We start from the raw sequence: 14,679 nt of genomic DNA, 5'->3' as shown, positions 1-14,679 counted from the left end.
GCACTCTTCGCAAAGGCTGTGCAATCTGCCCTTTAATCAGACAGAACTTCATTAGGCCGCGAGGCTGCCGAGTGATCCGTCATCAGAGAACAACTCCACTCCTTCATGCAAAATTAACTAGCCAAGGAGCTGCTGACTGTGCGAACGACTCTTTCCTGGCTTGTAATTACCTCCTCTTGCTTTTCAAAGTGGAGGGGGATGGGGGGAGGGAACCAGCTTCATCTCAGAGAAATCAAGAGACACCTCCTTCCTTGCAAATTTTTTCCATTTTTTTTCTGCCAGTATTCAGAGGGGGAACTCCTGGGGTCTTGGTGGATATGTCACCAAAATAATGACAGCTCAATGTGCTGCGGCAGTGAGTGCAGCAATAGGACTTATTAGGAATGGAGCAGAAAGGGAAAGTGCAAGAAGCATCGTGCCATAATGTATAGGTCTTCGGTGAGGCCACATTTTTGGCAATCCCATGGCCATATAGAAGCAAGTCCCATTGAACTCGGTGGGGTTTGTGAAGATGTCCTGTTAGAACACTGTACAGCCCTGGCCCCTCGTTGTCAAAAAGGGCCAGAAAACTTGCACAGGAAGGTGTGTCACAAGAGAAGGCAACTCCCCGGGCACAAGATGGAGTGATGGGCAACATCAACATCTGTAGGGTACCAGGGCAGAGCTGCCTGCTCTAATTCACAGGGACCATGCATTTGTCCTCATAAAAAGTTGCACCTTCTTTAATGCCCCTTTCTATGTGGATATTAAAGGGGTCCTTCCCTCGGTTGCTTCCATGCTAGCTATTTCCTCCAGAATGTCCAAGGGTGGCCAGAGGATGGACCATCATAGCATTCTTAGAAGGCTGCCACAAGAAAGATGGCAATTCGATAGCTCAGTCAGTAGAGCAGGAGGCTCTTAATCTCAAGGTTGTGGGTTCGAGTCCCAAATTGGGCAAAAGATTCCTGCATTGCAAGAAGTTGAACTCAATGACCCTCAGGGTCCCTCCAACTCTACAATTCTATGATTCTAAATATTTGTTCTCTGCCAAGGCAGGAGTAGATCTAATGGGCTCAAGTGAGAGGGAGCTAGATCTCAGCTGAATGTTAGGAGAAACTTATTGACAGTGGAAACCAATATTGACAATGGAGCCAATTGCCTATGGGGTGCTGGTCTATCACTGCTGGGGGTGCTCTTGTTCTGAATACTCTGCACTGGGTTGCTGGTCTAGACGAACTACAAGGTCACCTCCAACTTTCTGTTCTGATTCTACAAAATGGCATCATTTGCTCACTCGGTTTTTACAGAGAAGCCAGACATTTTACAGAGCACCCAGTTCATTCCACTGTTTCTCACATTATTCTCCCAACTCCTTTCAGATCTGATTTCCTTTCTTCTTCCTCTTCCTCTTCTTCTTCTTCTTCTTCTTCTTCTTCTTCTTCTTCTTCTTCTTCTTCTTCTTCTTCTTCTTCTTCTTCTTCTTCTGAAACTGCAGCATCAACTCATCCAACAGCAAAGTGCTACTGCAGCTTTTGGGGGGTTCCTGTCCCTTTTGTTAGAAGCTTCCTCCTTGCCCCTTTACACTTTGAAAGAAACATGATATTGACTATGAGAATGGGCATTGCTGTTGTTTTTAATGGGGAGCACAATGCTATTGCTTAGTGCCCTGTGGGACTGCTGTTTTCATTCAGCTTCCAGCTTAGTCCAAAAATAATCCTCCTTTGCATCCAGTCGCCTTACAAAAAGGCCCTTTGCAGCATGTGCTTTCTTTGTCTCAGCTTTCATGAGCAAATGACACACTAGGAATTTCTTGAGACACAAATGCATGCCAAGGCTATTTGTGCAAAGTAGCTGTTCACATGACCCAGGAAGCTTTCACCCCACCAAAATGCAAACCACAACAAAAAGGGGAGTCAGCACAGCGAAAATCACATGGACCACTTGAGAACTACCTTCACACATCTATTTTGTTGCATGGAGCAGCCATTGTCCCCGTTTTCCACCGTGTTTACATGCTACCATAATGTGTAGTCTGGCCCCTGATGTCTTCTTGATGGGAGGTATTTGTTCTGAAGTGTCCTTGACAGGAGATTCTGGGAAGGCAGTCCTTCGACAACATGCAACAAAAAGGCACAGATGCCACAAAGAGTAACCGTCACGAAATCCATTGTCCCCGAAAGCTTTTATAAGGAGCATTTCAATGTCACCTGAATGGAGAGAGAGAAAACCAACAGGGAAAGAACAGCTCTCACTCTGCTTTTAAACGCCGTGGCTGAGAAGGGTTTGTAACTTTGTGGGAATAGATGTAAGGAACAGCGTATTAAACCTTCTCCCTGGGAAGCAATAAGTACTAGGTATAATTAGCCACGGGGACGATTGTTAAAGAGCCATGGGTTAAGTGACTGGGCAGGGGCGGATTGTATAAAAGTACTGATTTACCAATTACAAGAATCAAAAGGCGCTTTGTGAATAGCAATTGCCACTCCGAAGCGGATTCGAGTCCCACTGTGTGGGTGTGGAAGCAAGCCATTTTACATGACCTCACGTCTCTGAAATATTGTGTGATATTGTGTGTGTGTGTGTGTGTGTGTGTGTTAATCATGCCTCATTGCCTGGGTTGTTGGGATTCTCTAAAGACCTAAGCAGAGCCTGTTAGATCAGGCCAGTGGCATGCTCAGCCCAGCATCCTGTTCTCGCAGTGGCCAACCAGATGCCTATCGGGAGCCTGAAAGCAGGACCCAGACACAAGAGGGGTCCTTCAGTTCCCAGCATCTGACATCCAGAGGCATACTGCCTCTCGCGGCGGAAGCAAGACACAGTGAAAGTACAGTGGTACCTCTGGTTAAGAACTGAATCTGCTTCGGAGGTCTGTTCGTAACCGGAAACTGTTCTTATCCTGAGGCATGCTTTCACTAATGGCGCCTCCCGCTGTGCACACACACCTCTGGCGCGCGATTTCCACTCGTATCCCGGGGCAAAGTTTGCAGCCAGGAACAGCTACTTCTGGGTTAGCAGAGCTCGTAACCCGCAGCATGCATAACCAGAAGCGTTCGTAAACAGAGGTACCACTGTAGAGTCCTCAAGACAGGGGTGGCTAACCCGTCGCTCTCCAGACAATTCTGAACTACAGTTCCCATCAGGCGCAGACAGCTTGACTGATAACCAGGAAAGGGCAACTACCGGATGGCTAGCAGTTAGGCACCCCTGCAGTAGAAACAGCAATGTATCTCTCATCGTAGCTAAGGGATGCTTTTGATATTAAAACAACAACAACAACAGCTGCTTAGAAAATGGGTAAAGAAGAGGGTACATTTAATGTTTATATCTTATTTGCTTTAAAAATGTACACCCTGCCTTTTCCCAAAGAGGCTCAGAGTAGCTTCACACAATTTCCAGCTGCGTTGGCATGAGTCTGTCTCAAGAAACGATGGTGTGCGCCTCCGGGGTGACTTCAAACCTCTTATGTTAGCAGCATCGAAGCAACCTCCCCGGAGTGCAAGCCTGGGCTTTGTGTCTGGAGGTCCTGGGCTGCCCAGATGACAAGACCCTCCTCTCGGCCTCACTGATATGGTCCAAAGGAAAGCAGCTGGGGTTTGGCACCAGCTTGGCAGCAGGAGTTGCCAGGAGGAGGCAGACAAGATGCCAAAAAAACCATCTTGGGAACTCCACTCAAGATTTGTGTAAGGTTATTAGATTTTTGGTGCTGGCACCTAAATCTTTGCATTATTGTCTTAGGGTAATTTAAATGTTATTACGCCAGCAACATCGCCTTGAATTATGCTTTGTTGCTTGTCTCTGGCATTTTGTATTGTTTTATTTTGCTATGGCTGTATGATAACGCAATAAAGGTTTGAATTGTGTAAGGTTTAAAGATAAAGGGACCCCTGACCATTAGGTCCAGCCACGGACGACTCTGGGGTTGCAGCGCTCATCTCGCGTTATTGGCTGAGGGAGCCGGCATACAGCTTCCGGGTCATGTGGCCAGCATGACTAAGCCGCTTCTGGCAAAACCAGAGCAGCACACGGAAACGCCGTTTACCTTCCCGCTGGAGCGGTACCTATTTATCCACTTTCAAACTGCTAGGTTGGCAGGAGCTGGGACCGAGCAACGGGAGCTCACCCTGTCACGGAGATTCAAACCGCCGACCTTCTGATCGGCAAGCCCTAGGCTCTGTGGTTTAACCCACAGCGCCACTCGTGTCCCTGTGTAAGGTTTACGTCTTAGTTTTTTCTTCTCCAAAAGGCAGTGGAGGTTTAGGACCTGAGTTTTCCTTCTCCCAGACAGTCTACCTTCCCAGGTTGACTAGCCCCGTCTGCCCATCACTTCCCTCTTCAGCCTTCTTGACAATATGGACCCACTACTGGTCTCATCCACTCAGTCTGCTGGAGCCTATATTCGCATGCAAGGGAAACCCCTAATTCACCAAGGGTCTGAGACCCATCGGCTCCCCTCACCTGGTCAAAGCTGTTTCCCGTGCTGTGGCCGCTGTCACATGCTAACAGCTTCTAGGAGCCACAGATGAGAGTTGAGCACAGGGTGGGAACCAAAGGTGGACGGTCTACCCCAGAAGGAGCACGACACCCCATACACTTCCATTTCCAGGTACTCCTCTGTTTTTATCATTGGGTACTCTAGCCTTAGTGATGATATTCCAGCTGAACTATCATCGAACTATCATCACGGGAGGCAGTGCAAGACAGGAGTGCCTGGCGTGCTATGGTCCATGGGGTCACGAAGAGTCGGACTCGACTAAACAACAACAACTCTAGCCTTTCTGGCCTGGTGTCTAGGATACGGTGATGGGTGATAAATGAGGCAGCACTGTGAAAGTTAATTAGTTACTCCTTTACTTTAAAAGTCACTCTGGGATTAATGTCTGCTAACTTCTCTGTTATTAGCTACAAAGCATGTGCTTGTCCAATTTTGGAGACCAGCAATAATCCCTGCGGTAGCATTCTAAAACCTGGAATCTGTTAATAAGGGAGCAGCTTACTCACCAATTAAAAGCTGCAAGGAGGCCCAGGTAAACCAAACAACTTTCTCTAAATTCTTGTTTATCAATGTAAGGTATAAAAAGGTTCCCTTTTTATATCTTACATTGATAGTAACCCAAAGAGGGGATTAAATAAGCCCTGTTCTGTATTTATTAATAAAGATTTACCATTATAGTGGTTGTACCTTATTGGAACTAATTATATATGTTTTAAAAAACTGAAGCAGAACCACCACTTTCAATGCCAGGAAACAGTTCGTTATGAGAAGTTTCTCTGCCCTTTAAACAAACAACAACAACTTACATTTGTAAACTTCAATGCACATTGTATAATAAAGACTTTCTTCTGCGGTGATCACAAAAGGTCTCAGTATATAGCCCCTCAAAAATTAGCCATGTTAATGTAAGAGCTGGTGGTTCCTGCAAACTGGCCTGCTACGCTGCTGTCTTCTCTCCCTGGTGGTTCCCAGGTGTCAGCAACGCTGATTCTCCTGAATTGCCCCTTGCTTTTGCTTCTTACCACTCAGAGATTGGGGTGGCATGAAATCCTATATTCCAGAGTTGGTGGTACCAAGTATCCGGTGTAATATTTGAGGATGTTTTCCATTTGTGTTGCAATTACTATTCATGCTGTCAAGATCATGTTGTTGTTTAGTCGTTTAGTCGTGTCCGACTCTTCGTGACCCCATGGACCACTGCACGCCAGGCACTCCTGTCTTCCACTGCCTCCCGCAGTTTGGTCAAACTCATGTTCGTAGCTTCGAGAACACTGTCCAACCATCTCGTCCTCTGTCGTCTCCTTCTCCTTGTGCCCTCAATCTTTCCCAACATCAGGGTCTTTTCCAGGGAGTCTTCTCTTCTCATGAGGTGCCCAAAGTATTGGAGTCTCGGCTTCACGATCTGTCCTTTTTTTTTTTTTAATGATTTTTATTGAGAATTTTCAGCTTATACATTTTCCATATCATCACATCATACAATATCCTAAGTACAATACAAAAAAGGCACAACCACAAAAAAGAAAAAAGAAGAAGGAAAAATAGAAAAAGAAAAATAGAAAAATACTAAAAAGAAAAATACTAAAGAGAAAAAACAAAAAAAAAAGATTCTTTGTTCACATCTAATATTGCTTAACATATCTGTGACCTCCCCGTTCCTCCCTTATCAAGTTCATTTTAAACCCAACTTTAACAGTTTCTTTGTTTTCAAATTATTCTTATATCAATAATCTAATTCATCATATGGTTATTTATATTCACATTCTTACAATATTCCCTCAATAATACTTAATCAAATATCTAAACTAAACCCCTTAGCCTATACTTTCCCTAAAAAATATTCCCCATTGGTTACTTTCAATGGAAGAAAAAAAAACATAGAAAAAATCTTAATTAATTTATTAGTCTCCCCCTTCATCCCCTAATAGGCAATTCCCTGTAAACCTCGACCAGTTCCTTGTAACAGTCTAATTTCCAACCAATTAATCCATCCCGTATTAAAAAATTCATTATTTTTTCACCCCACTCCATCTCTTGCCCACTCCATGCCCCCTCCCTCTCTCCAATCCTCTTTGTGTTGATCCAATCTCTTTCTCCAGCTCTCTTTCCTCCCTGTCACCTCTTTGCCCCCCCAAAGCCACCACTTGATCAGATTTGCGAACTTTCTCTGGTTATCCAAGCCCAGATTCTGGGCTCCCTCTCTCACTGAGAGTCCAGCATTCTGGATCTCTTGGACTGATGCCGTCTGAGTAGAGTCCATGTCCTTTGCAACCTCTCTCACAGGTTGCTCTGGTTCCTCCGTTTTCGGCTCTTCTTTGTTTTCTTCCTGTGAATCTAACGTATCCTTTAAGGGAAACAGTTGTATCTCCTCTTTAAGATTTTGTATCTGCTTCGTATATTCAGACACATCCTCTCTTAGTTCATACACAAGTTGTAGCAAAAGTTGCATTTTGTCCTTGTCCATTTTGTCTATTCAATTCTATTGTGTTCTCATATTACAATGGCGGGCGCATGTTGTTTTCCCAAAGATGGTGCACAGTTACTTCCCAGATTTACTTCAGTCCTTTTATCCAATTCTTTTCCTTTATATAGTTATAGGCTTGATTAAAAAATCCAATTTCACTGTCCTCTGTTTAATTCAATCACTTCACAAAATCTTGTCAAATCCGTACCCGACTTAATAAGCCAAGAGTTCTTTTTAACACATAGTTCCTTACCGGTGAAATCACAATGGCGACTGGTCTTTGTTCCCAGGGTCTCGCCCTCGGTTTAGAAGGGCTTGTTCCAGAACTTCAAAAAGTTTTGCAGAGATCCAAAATAGAAATTTCCTCTCCCTCACTTGGCTCTGCTCCACCGGGAGGGGGTCCAACTTAAATTTTTTAGCGGATTTTCCAGTCCGTTCCAGCGTTGCAGCTGCGGGTCTGGTGACTGCTTTCTTATCTCGATAAGGGGGGGAAACGACCTCCGTTTCCCTTTTAAATTCCCTTCCCCGGACCAAATCTTCTCTAATTTTTTATCCAAAAGAATTTTACTTACAAGTCCGATCTTTAATCAAATCGGGGGTATCTGGAGCTCAAAGTGGCTTCGGCACGGAGCTTCGCGTTCCAGAGGTAGCAAACTTCCCAAGGCTCCATCCCGCTCAACCGGCTCTTGGCGCACCTCAGAAGGCGCAATCCATGCGGCGAAACGGGACTTACGGGGCTCAGCTGGGTCCCACGCTCCCGGAAAGCTCAATCCGGGGGTTCTCCGGGGGGTCGCGGTGCCCGCGCGACCTCCCCCCTCCTCTGGGTTGCTGGGGACTTTCGGAGATCGAAAATCCCCTGCCGATGCCAATGGCTGCCAGACCGGAAGTCCCACGATCTGTCCTTCCAGTGAGCACTCAGGGCTGATTTCCTTCAGAATGGATAGGTTTGATCTTCTTGCAGTCCATGGGACTCTCAAGAGTCTCCTCCAGCACCATAATTCAAAAGCATCAATTCTTCGGTGATCAGCCTTCTTTATGGTCCAGCTCTCACTTCCATACAGCACTACTGGGAAAACCATAGCTTTAACTATACGGACCTTTGTCGGCAAGGTGATGTCTCTGCTTTTTAAGATGCTGTCTAGGTTTGTCATTGCTTTTCTCCCAAGAAGCAGGCGTCTTTTAATTTCATGACTGCTGTCACCAAGATCATACGGTATATAAGACCAATTCTTTTGACAATACGTTGGTATCACCAAAAAGATTTAGTAATGTTGATTTTGGACAACAAGCAATAGTTTCTTTAATAATATTTACATTTTGGTCCAAATTTAAATTTAAAAAAATATTGCACCAAATGACATTCCCACCACAAATGATCGCATGGGCCAAGTTTATTACAACCCCTCCAATAATTAGGTGGGAGAAAACATTTTTGAAGGAGTGCAATGCGATTTGTATAGTGAGAACATATTTTTAGGGGAGCAATTCCGAAATTTTATTCCAATTCTTGGGAAGAATTTGTGTCCAGTTCCCATATCTTTTTAAGGGGTTCCATAGATCTGTAAGTTACACTAAGCAATACAAAGTACAATTTAGAAACTAATCCTTTCCCCTCTCTTTGTGATAAAAAATAAATAAATCAGATTGTGTTAAGGATCTCGGAGCTTGTGCTTTTACATGTTCCTCTTTAATAAAACTTTGAATTTGATTGAAATAAATCCAGTTCGTGTTATGGTTTTGCAAAGTTAATTTCATTTCGTTAATAGAAATGGGTTGATCTGGGGTACAGAAATATCATAATGTATAGAAGCCTTTAGAATCTCAGTGTTCAAATAAGCACTGTTTCCTGATCATTAAAGCCAGCTAATCAAGTCAGTGCTGCAGGGAGGCCTCGGTTAAACCAACAGGCACCCTTCACAATTGTGTTCTGCGCCAGGGGTGTGTTGGGGGCACTGCCAGTCCAATAGAGTTCTGCACAATAAGATTAAGCAGCAAAGAGCAAATTGGCTTGACGGGTTTATTCAGCAATATTGAGCGAGTAAAGCAAATGGACTCCTTAGCGCATTTCGGAACACCTCCGGCGGAGGTTGAGCTATATATTAAAACAGAAGAAACATCCAACATGGCAGGGGCAATTGAGATTCAGTAGTGGCTCTGTTTGGAACAACAAACAGGATTGTGGCACCTTAATGACTCAGGCCTCATCTGCGCTATGCGTTTAAAGCATCGCCATACCATCTTAAAGGGTGATGGCTTCCCTAGAAACAACCGTAGGGTGTTGAGTGGTTAGGGTGCTGAGAGTGGTTTAACACAGTAGCGTAGGAAGGTAGGGGCAGGGCGCCCCGGGCAGTGCGATCCCAGGGGTGCCATCGCGGCTGCCCACCCCACCCCCAAAACGCACGTCCTGCCCTGCACGCGGCACACCCCCATAACACGTGCCACGTCCCTGGGGGCAGCACGCCTGCTCTCCGCCCCCGGTGGCAGAGCATGAAGCCCACCACTGGTTCAACAACAATAATAATAATTTATTATTTATACCCTGCCCATCTGGCCGGGTTCCCCCAGCCACTCTGGGCGGCTTCCAACAAAATATTAAAATACAGAAATCCATCAAACATTAAAAGCTTCCCTAAACAGGGCTACCTTAAGATGCCTTCTAAAGGTCTGGTAATTGTTATTCTCTTTGACCTCTGGTGGGAGGGCATTCCACAGGGTGGGCGCCACTACCGAGAAGGCCCTCTGCCTGGTTCCCTGTAACTTGGCTTCTCGTAGCGAGGGAACCGCCAGAAGGCCCTCGGTGCTGGATCTCAGTGTCCGGGCAGAATGATGGGGGAGGAGACGCTCCTTCAGGTATACTGGACTGAGGCCGTTTAGGGCTTTAAAGGTCAGCACCAACACTTTGAATTGTGCTCAGAAACGTACTGGAAGCCAATGTAGGTCTTTCAGGACCGGTGTTATGTGGTCTCGGCGGCCACTCCCAGTCACCAGTCTTGCTGCCACATTCTGGGTTAACTGTAGTTTCCGGGTCACCTTCAGAGGTAGCCCCACGTAGAGTGCATTGCAGTAGTCCAAGCGGGAGATAACCAGAGCATGCACCACTCTGGCGAGACAGTCCGCGGGCAGGTAGGGTCTCAGCCTGCGTACCAGATGGAGCTGATAAACAGCTGCCCTGGACACAGAATTGACCTGCGCCTCCATGGACAGCTGTGAGTCCAAAATGACTCCCAGGCTGCGCACCTGGTCCTTCAGGGGCACAGTTACCCCAATCAATCCCTCTTCCCAGAGAACTTAGGAAACTGTAGTTCTGTGAGGGGAACGGGTGCTTTCTCGTGTGGTGGCCCAACATTGCGAGAAGGCCCCAGCTCCACACCCAGGTCAGGCCTGACCCAGGGGCTGAAGCATCAGAGAAAAATGAACTGCCAAACTGCAGGCTCCCAAACCTACACCTCTGACAAAAGAGATATTTCTGCTTGGGTCTCTCCAAATTGATTTTCCAGATCTGAAAATGTGTAAACTGTGGGGTGGGAATATAAATATAGGTCACCTGTGTGGAGTAAATAATAAAAGAATTGGCTGGATCCCTTTATCCAAAAAGTGGGGCTAAGCACACTCTCCAGGAGAGGGCCCCTAGCAGGGTTTAAAATCACCGAAACATCCAGCACAGTGAAGCGTGGGAATAGCAGACCTTTTACATATCCTGTTCTACTCCACTTACCACACTTCCCCTCTCTAACCCTCTTGCAATGAAAAGACCACACTGTTCAGTAAGCTTTACTTACAAACTCCAAAAGTCAGATTCATGCTTTATTCCATGCAGCAGCAAGCAAACACAAGCAGAAATCTGGGGATACAATATAGGTATAGTGAAATGTCCTCTCTCGGTGATAGAGAGAATGAACAAAGGAGGAAACTTAACTTCCTTCCAGATGAGCGGCCTGACCTACCTGAGTCTAGGAATAAATTTCTATGATCTTAACCCCTTCATGTATTAACTAGCCTCAAACTTGCTAGTTATGTTTGAGTGTAATTTCCCACAAAAGCAACTCCAAACACTGGTGATTAACTATCAGGCAGCAACACAAAGTACTCTGTTGCCATCAGGAAACTTACTTAGGTGTGCAATGGAGCACTAAAGGCACAAGGAATGCCATTTACCCAGCACCCCAGATTTGTGGGCTCATCAGTAATATTATCCATCCCCACAGACAGAGATCACTTATATAAATGAATAAATCAGGAGAAGCCCTTTAGATACCGCTGTGTATCTCCTACAGTTATGGCTTCCCACTGCACACTTCCATGGATCTTACCGTACTTAGTGTGCAATTCAGTGTTATTCAGCAAGGTGTGAGCAGGTGGCCACATTGCATTTCCATGCCCCTGGTTCTAGACTCATGTTTCTATTCCTCTGCATGTGACCATGTTAGTGGAATGCTGCTTTTTGCCCCAACACATCTGCTTCCAGTGTGAGAGCCAGTGTGGTGTAGTGGTTAAGAGCGGTAGACTCGTAATCTGGGGAACCGGGTTCGCGTCTCCGCTCCTCCACATGCAGCTGCTGGGTGACCTTGGGCTAGTCACACTTCTTTGAAGTCTCTCAGCCCCACCCACCTCACAGAGTGTTTGTTGTGGGGGAGGAGGGGAAAGGAGATTGTTAGCTGCTTTGAGACTCCTTCGGGGAATCATAAAGCGGGATATCAAATCCAAACTCTTCTTCTTCTTCTTCTTCCTGACAAATACAAAGATGACTGCGGTGGACCAACAGGGCTCACCTTTTTTGGCTGTGGGTGGGTGGGTTTGTGTCACCATCTGGCCCTTTAAGAGGTCCCACCTGTGAGCAATGCAGCAAGGTGGGGCATTCTCAATCTTCTGCCTGATGGGAAGGAAGGAGCCAAGCTACTCTGCCTCAGGCAGAAGGAAGGGATGGGGATATAAAAAGCCTGGAGGCCTTGCAGAGAGGTGGAAGCCCAATGGAGAGAAAGGTGAGAATAGTGAGGCCCCAACATGGGGAGTTTGGGCCCCCACTCTCTTACCAGAAGCCATCTTTAGGCTGCCCCCACCCACCCACTTAAGTCCCATTGCATGGGGCCAGAGGGGGAATGCAAACATCCTAGGTTCACTGAAAACTTCTCCTCCATGAATTTCTTGACTTAAGCCTGTTGAGGCCAAAAGCACTGAAGCAAGACACCCCTAACTCTCTTTGGCGACAGCCTTCTCCAGAACCCTGAAGCCACTCTGGGAGGAGTGCACTGTCTCCGGGGATTGGGGATTTACTCTTGAAGAGGCCAGAGTGGGCAAAATGGAGAGGTGGAAGGTCTGGAGAAGGAGATAACACTGATGGAGCCACCCCTGGAGAGGAGGCCTGCTGGTACTTACCTGTGACAGTAACCCAAAACATGGGGAAGAAGGTGAGTGAAGCGATGCACTTGAAATGGAACCTGAATTGCAGGGTGCTACAGGGGAGCTGGTGCTGCCTTTGACCCTTTGGTCAGGCACGGCCCATGAAAGAGATGAACACGCCTTCTTTGATGTGTCCATTCCCCAAAGATCATCTATTGTGTTGAATGCATCTTTTTAGTTATTGCATTTGAATCTTCTAGGAGTGCCGCCTTATTCTTCCAGCAACACTGGTATGAGGCTAGGCCTTGACTTGCAAGAAGCAATCCAGTGAGCTTCATGGTTGATGGACAAGGGAAACCTTGGGTCAAATCCCCAAGTCCAACACTTTAACTTTGAAAAGTCAGAGAGGGCTTTAATCGCAACATCTTGAAATGTTTCCCAGAAGGAAATTGGTCATGGCTAGACTTGCAGAAAAATATGGTGCATTATGTTCTTGCTCCCTAACCTAACCTCTGCCAAGAGGTTGGTATTACGTAATCTGAGCCCTGCAAGGCCTGGGGAACCACCAGCTTCAAACCATAGGGCAGCCATGATGGATTAAAATGGATGTGACGAAGATCGAAAAGCTCTGTGTTAGTTTGTGCAGGCTGCTTGGGACTCCATGCTGACTGTAGGCATCCTGAAAAACACCATGCCATCAGGATAGTAATATGTTGGAGAACATTAAGAAAATGACAGTGGTGTGTCAGCAAAGGTGGAATCCTAACAATATGGAAAATGGAATGTGTCCAAGTGAGCTGAGTAAAGAAATGGTGGGAAAGCAAAGGTCCCAGTTTTACTTTCCCTCGGACAGATTACGGTGGCAGGTGAATTTGAAAGGCATGATATGTAGATGAGCTTGATCACTCTAGCCTGAAGCAGTTGCCTTGTGCAGAGTCGAATCCATTTTCTGTCTAAGCCAGGAGCAAGGGTACTTTTTCAGCCAAAAGGCCACATTCACTCCTGACCAGCCTTCCAGAGACCATATGTCAGTGGTGGACGTGGGCAGAGCTGTGGACGTGGTTCTTACCATCGTACACCAGGCAACATTCCATCCAAGCAAATGTCAGGAGGTTCTACATGTGCACACCAACATCCTTCCCTCATCCGGCCAAGCGGAGTCCAAGGACCTGTTCCAACCAGGCAAAAGCCTTAAAGCAAAGCAGGGCTAGTAATGGGTGTGGCCTGAGGAGGAGTGGCTTGGGGAATCCCAAGTACAAAGAGAGAGGCCTCCAGGGCTACATTCAGCCTCCTGGATCTGACGGTTCCCCCACTACTGGTCTAAGCCCATGTCAGTCTATTCTGCTTGAAGGTCACCTCTGCTACCTGAGACTAGGCTTTTAGCAGTGCTTTGTTGTGTTGAATTGATGAGACTCAGGCAGGTTCACGCCAACTTCATACTTGGCTCCCTTATACCAAGACTCACCATCTGGTACTGTCTAGCCGCCTTGGCTGACTGCAGCTCAAATCGAAGAGGCATTTCCTATTTTTTTATTGATAATATTAATATTCTCTATTTTTGTAGATTGCTTAGCCTTAGCGGGTTGGTGGGTTGTTGTTTTCACAAACAAGTCGCGTGCCAATTTTGTTAAATAAATAAATAAAAGCTATGTAAATTTGACGTTAACTGGGAGATTCTGGGGACTGAACTGTGGGCTCCTGCCCTATATGCAAAGCCCACACACTGCCTCACTGCCACAGAGCTATTAGCCCTCCCTTTATGAGGAGGATTAAGGCTCTGCCAATGAGCTGCCATTCCTCAGGTGACACCTCACCAAGTTGTGAGGACAAACTCGGCAAACTCCAAGCAAGCTGAGAGTTCCAGCACTTCTGTTGTGTTCCGCTTCTGGTTTTTATTTGGAAATGCAATCTTAAAAAATACATTAAAAAGGCATTTGCACTTTGGAGCACCTGCCAATAAAGCCACTTTGCAAGGTTGTCATTCCAAAACAGAAGTAACATCCCAAGGAAATCATGGTTAGGGTCAGATTGGCTAAAGTTCATGTAACCAATACATTCCAGAAGACTTGGATGTGCTCGGTTTTAAAAGCATCAGAAGAGCTTGTGTTTTATATGTAAAACTTACAACATAGTAACATAGACAGCTGCTTTATCGTTGGTCGATCTAGCTTGGTATTGTCTACACTGACTGGCAGCAGCATTTCAGTGCTACCTGGATTTATACAGCTCCGTTCCATTTGGGCTGTTGTTGTTTTTTTGTCATTTTATGATTGAAGTGGTTTCATATGCCCCCCCCTTTAATAATATAATTTATTAATTTTCAAAAGAAAGAACATAGGCATGAATGTAAACATTATCAAAGTACTAGATTCAGGTAGGTAGCTGTGTTGGTCTGACGCAGTCGAAATAT

This window comes from Zootoca vivipara, chromosome 7 (genome assembly GCF_963506605.1).
Source record: "Zootoca vivipara chromosome 7, rZooViv1.1, whole genome shotgun sequence".
NCBI lineage: Eukaryota > Metazoa > Chordata > Lepidosauria > Squamata > Lacertidae > Zootoca > Zootoca vivipara.
This window is presented reverse-complemented; position numbering follows the sequence as displayed.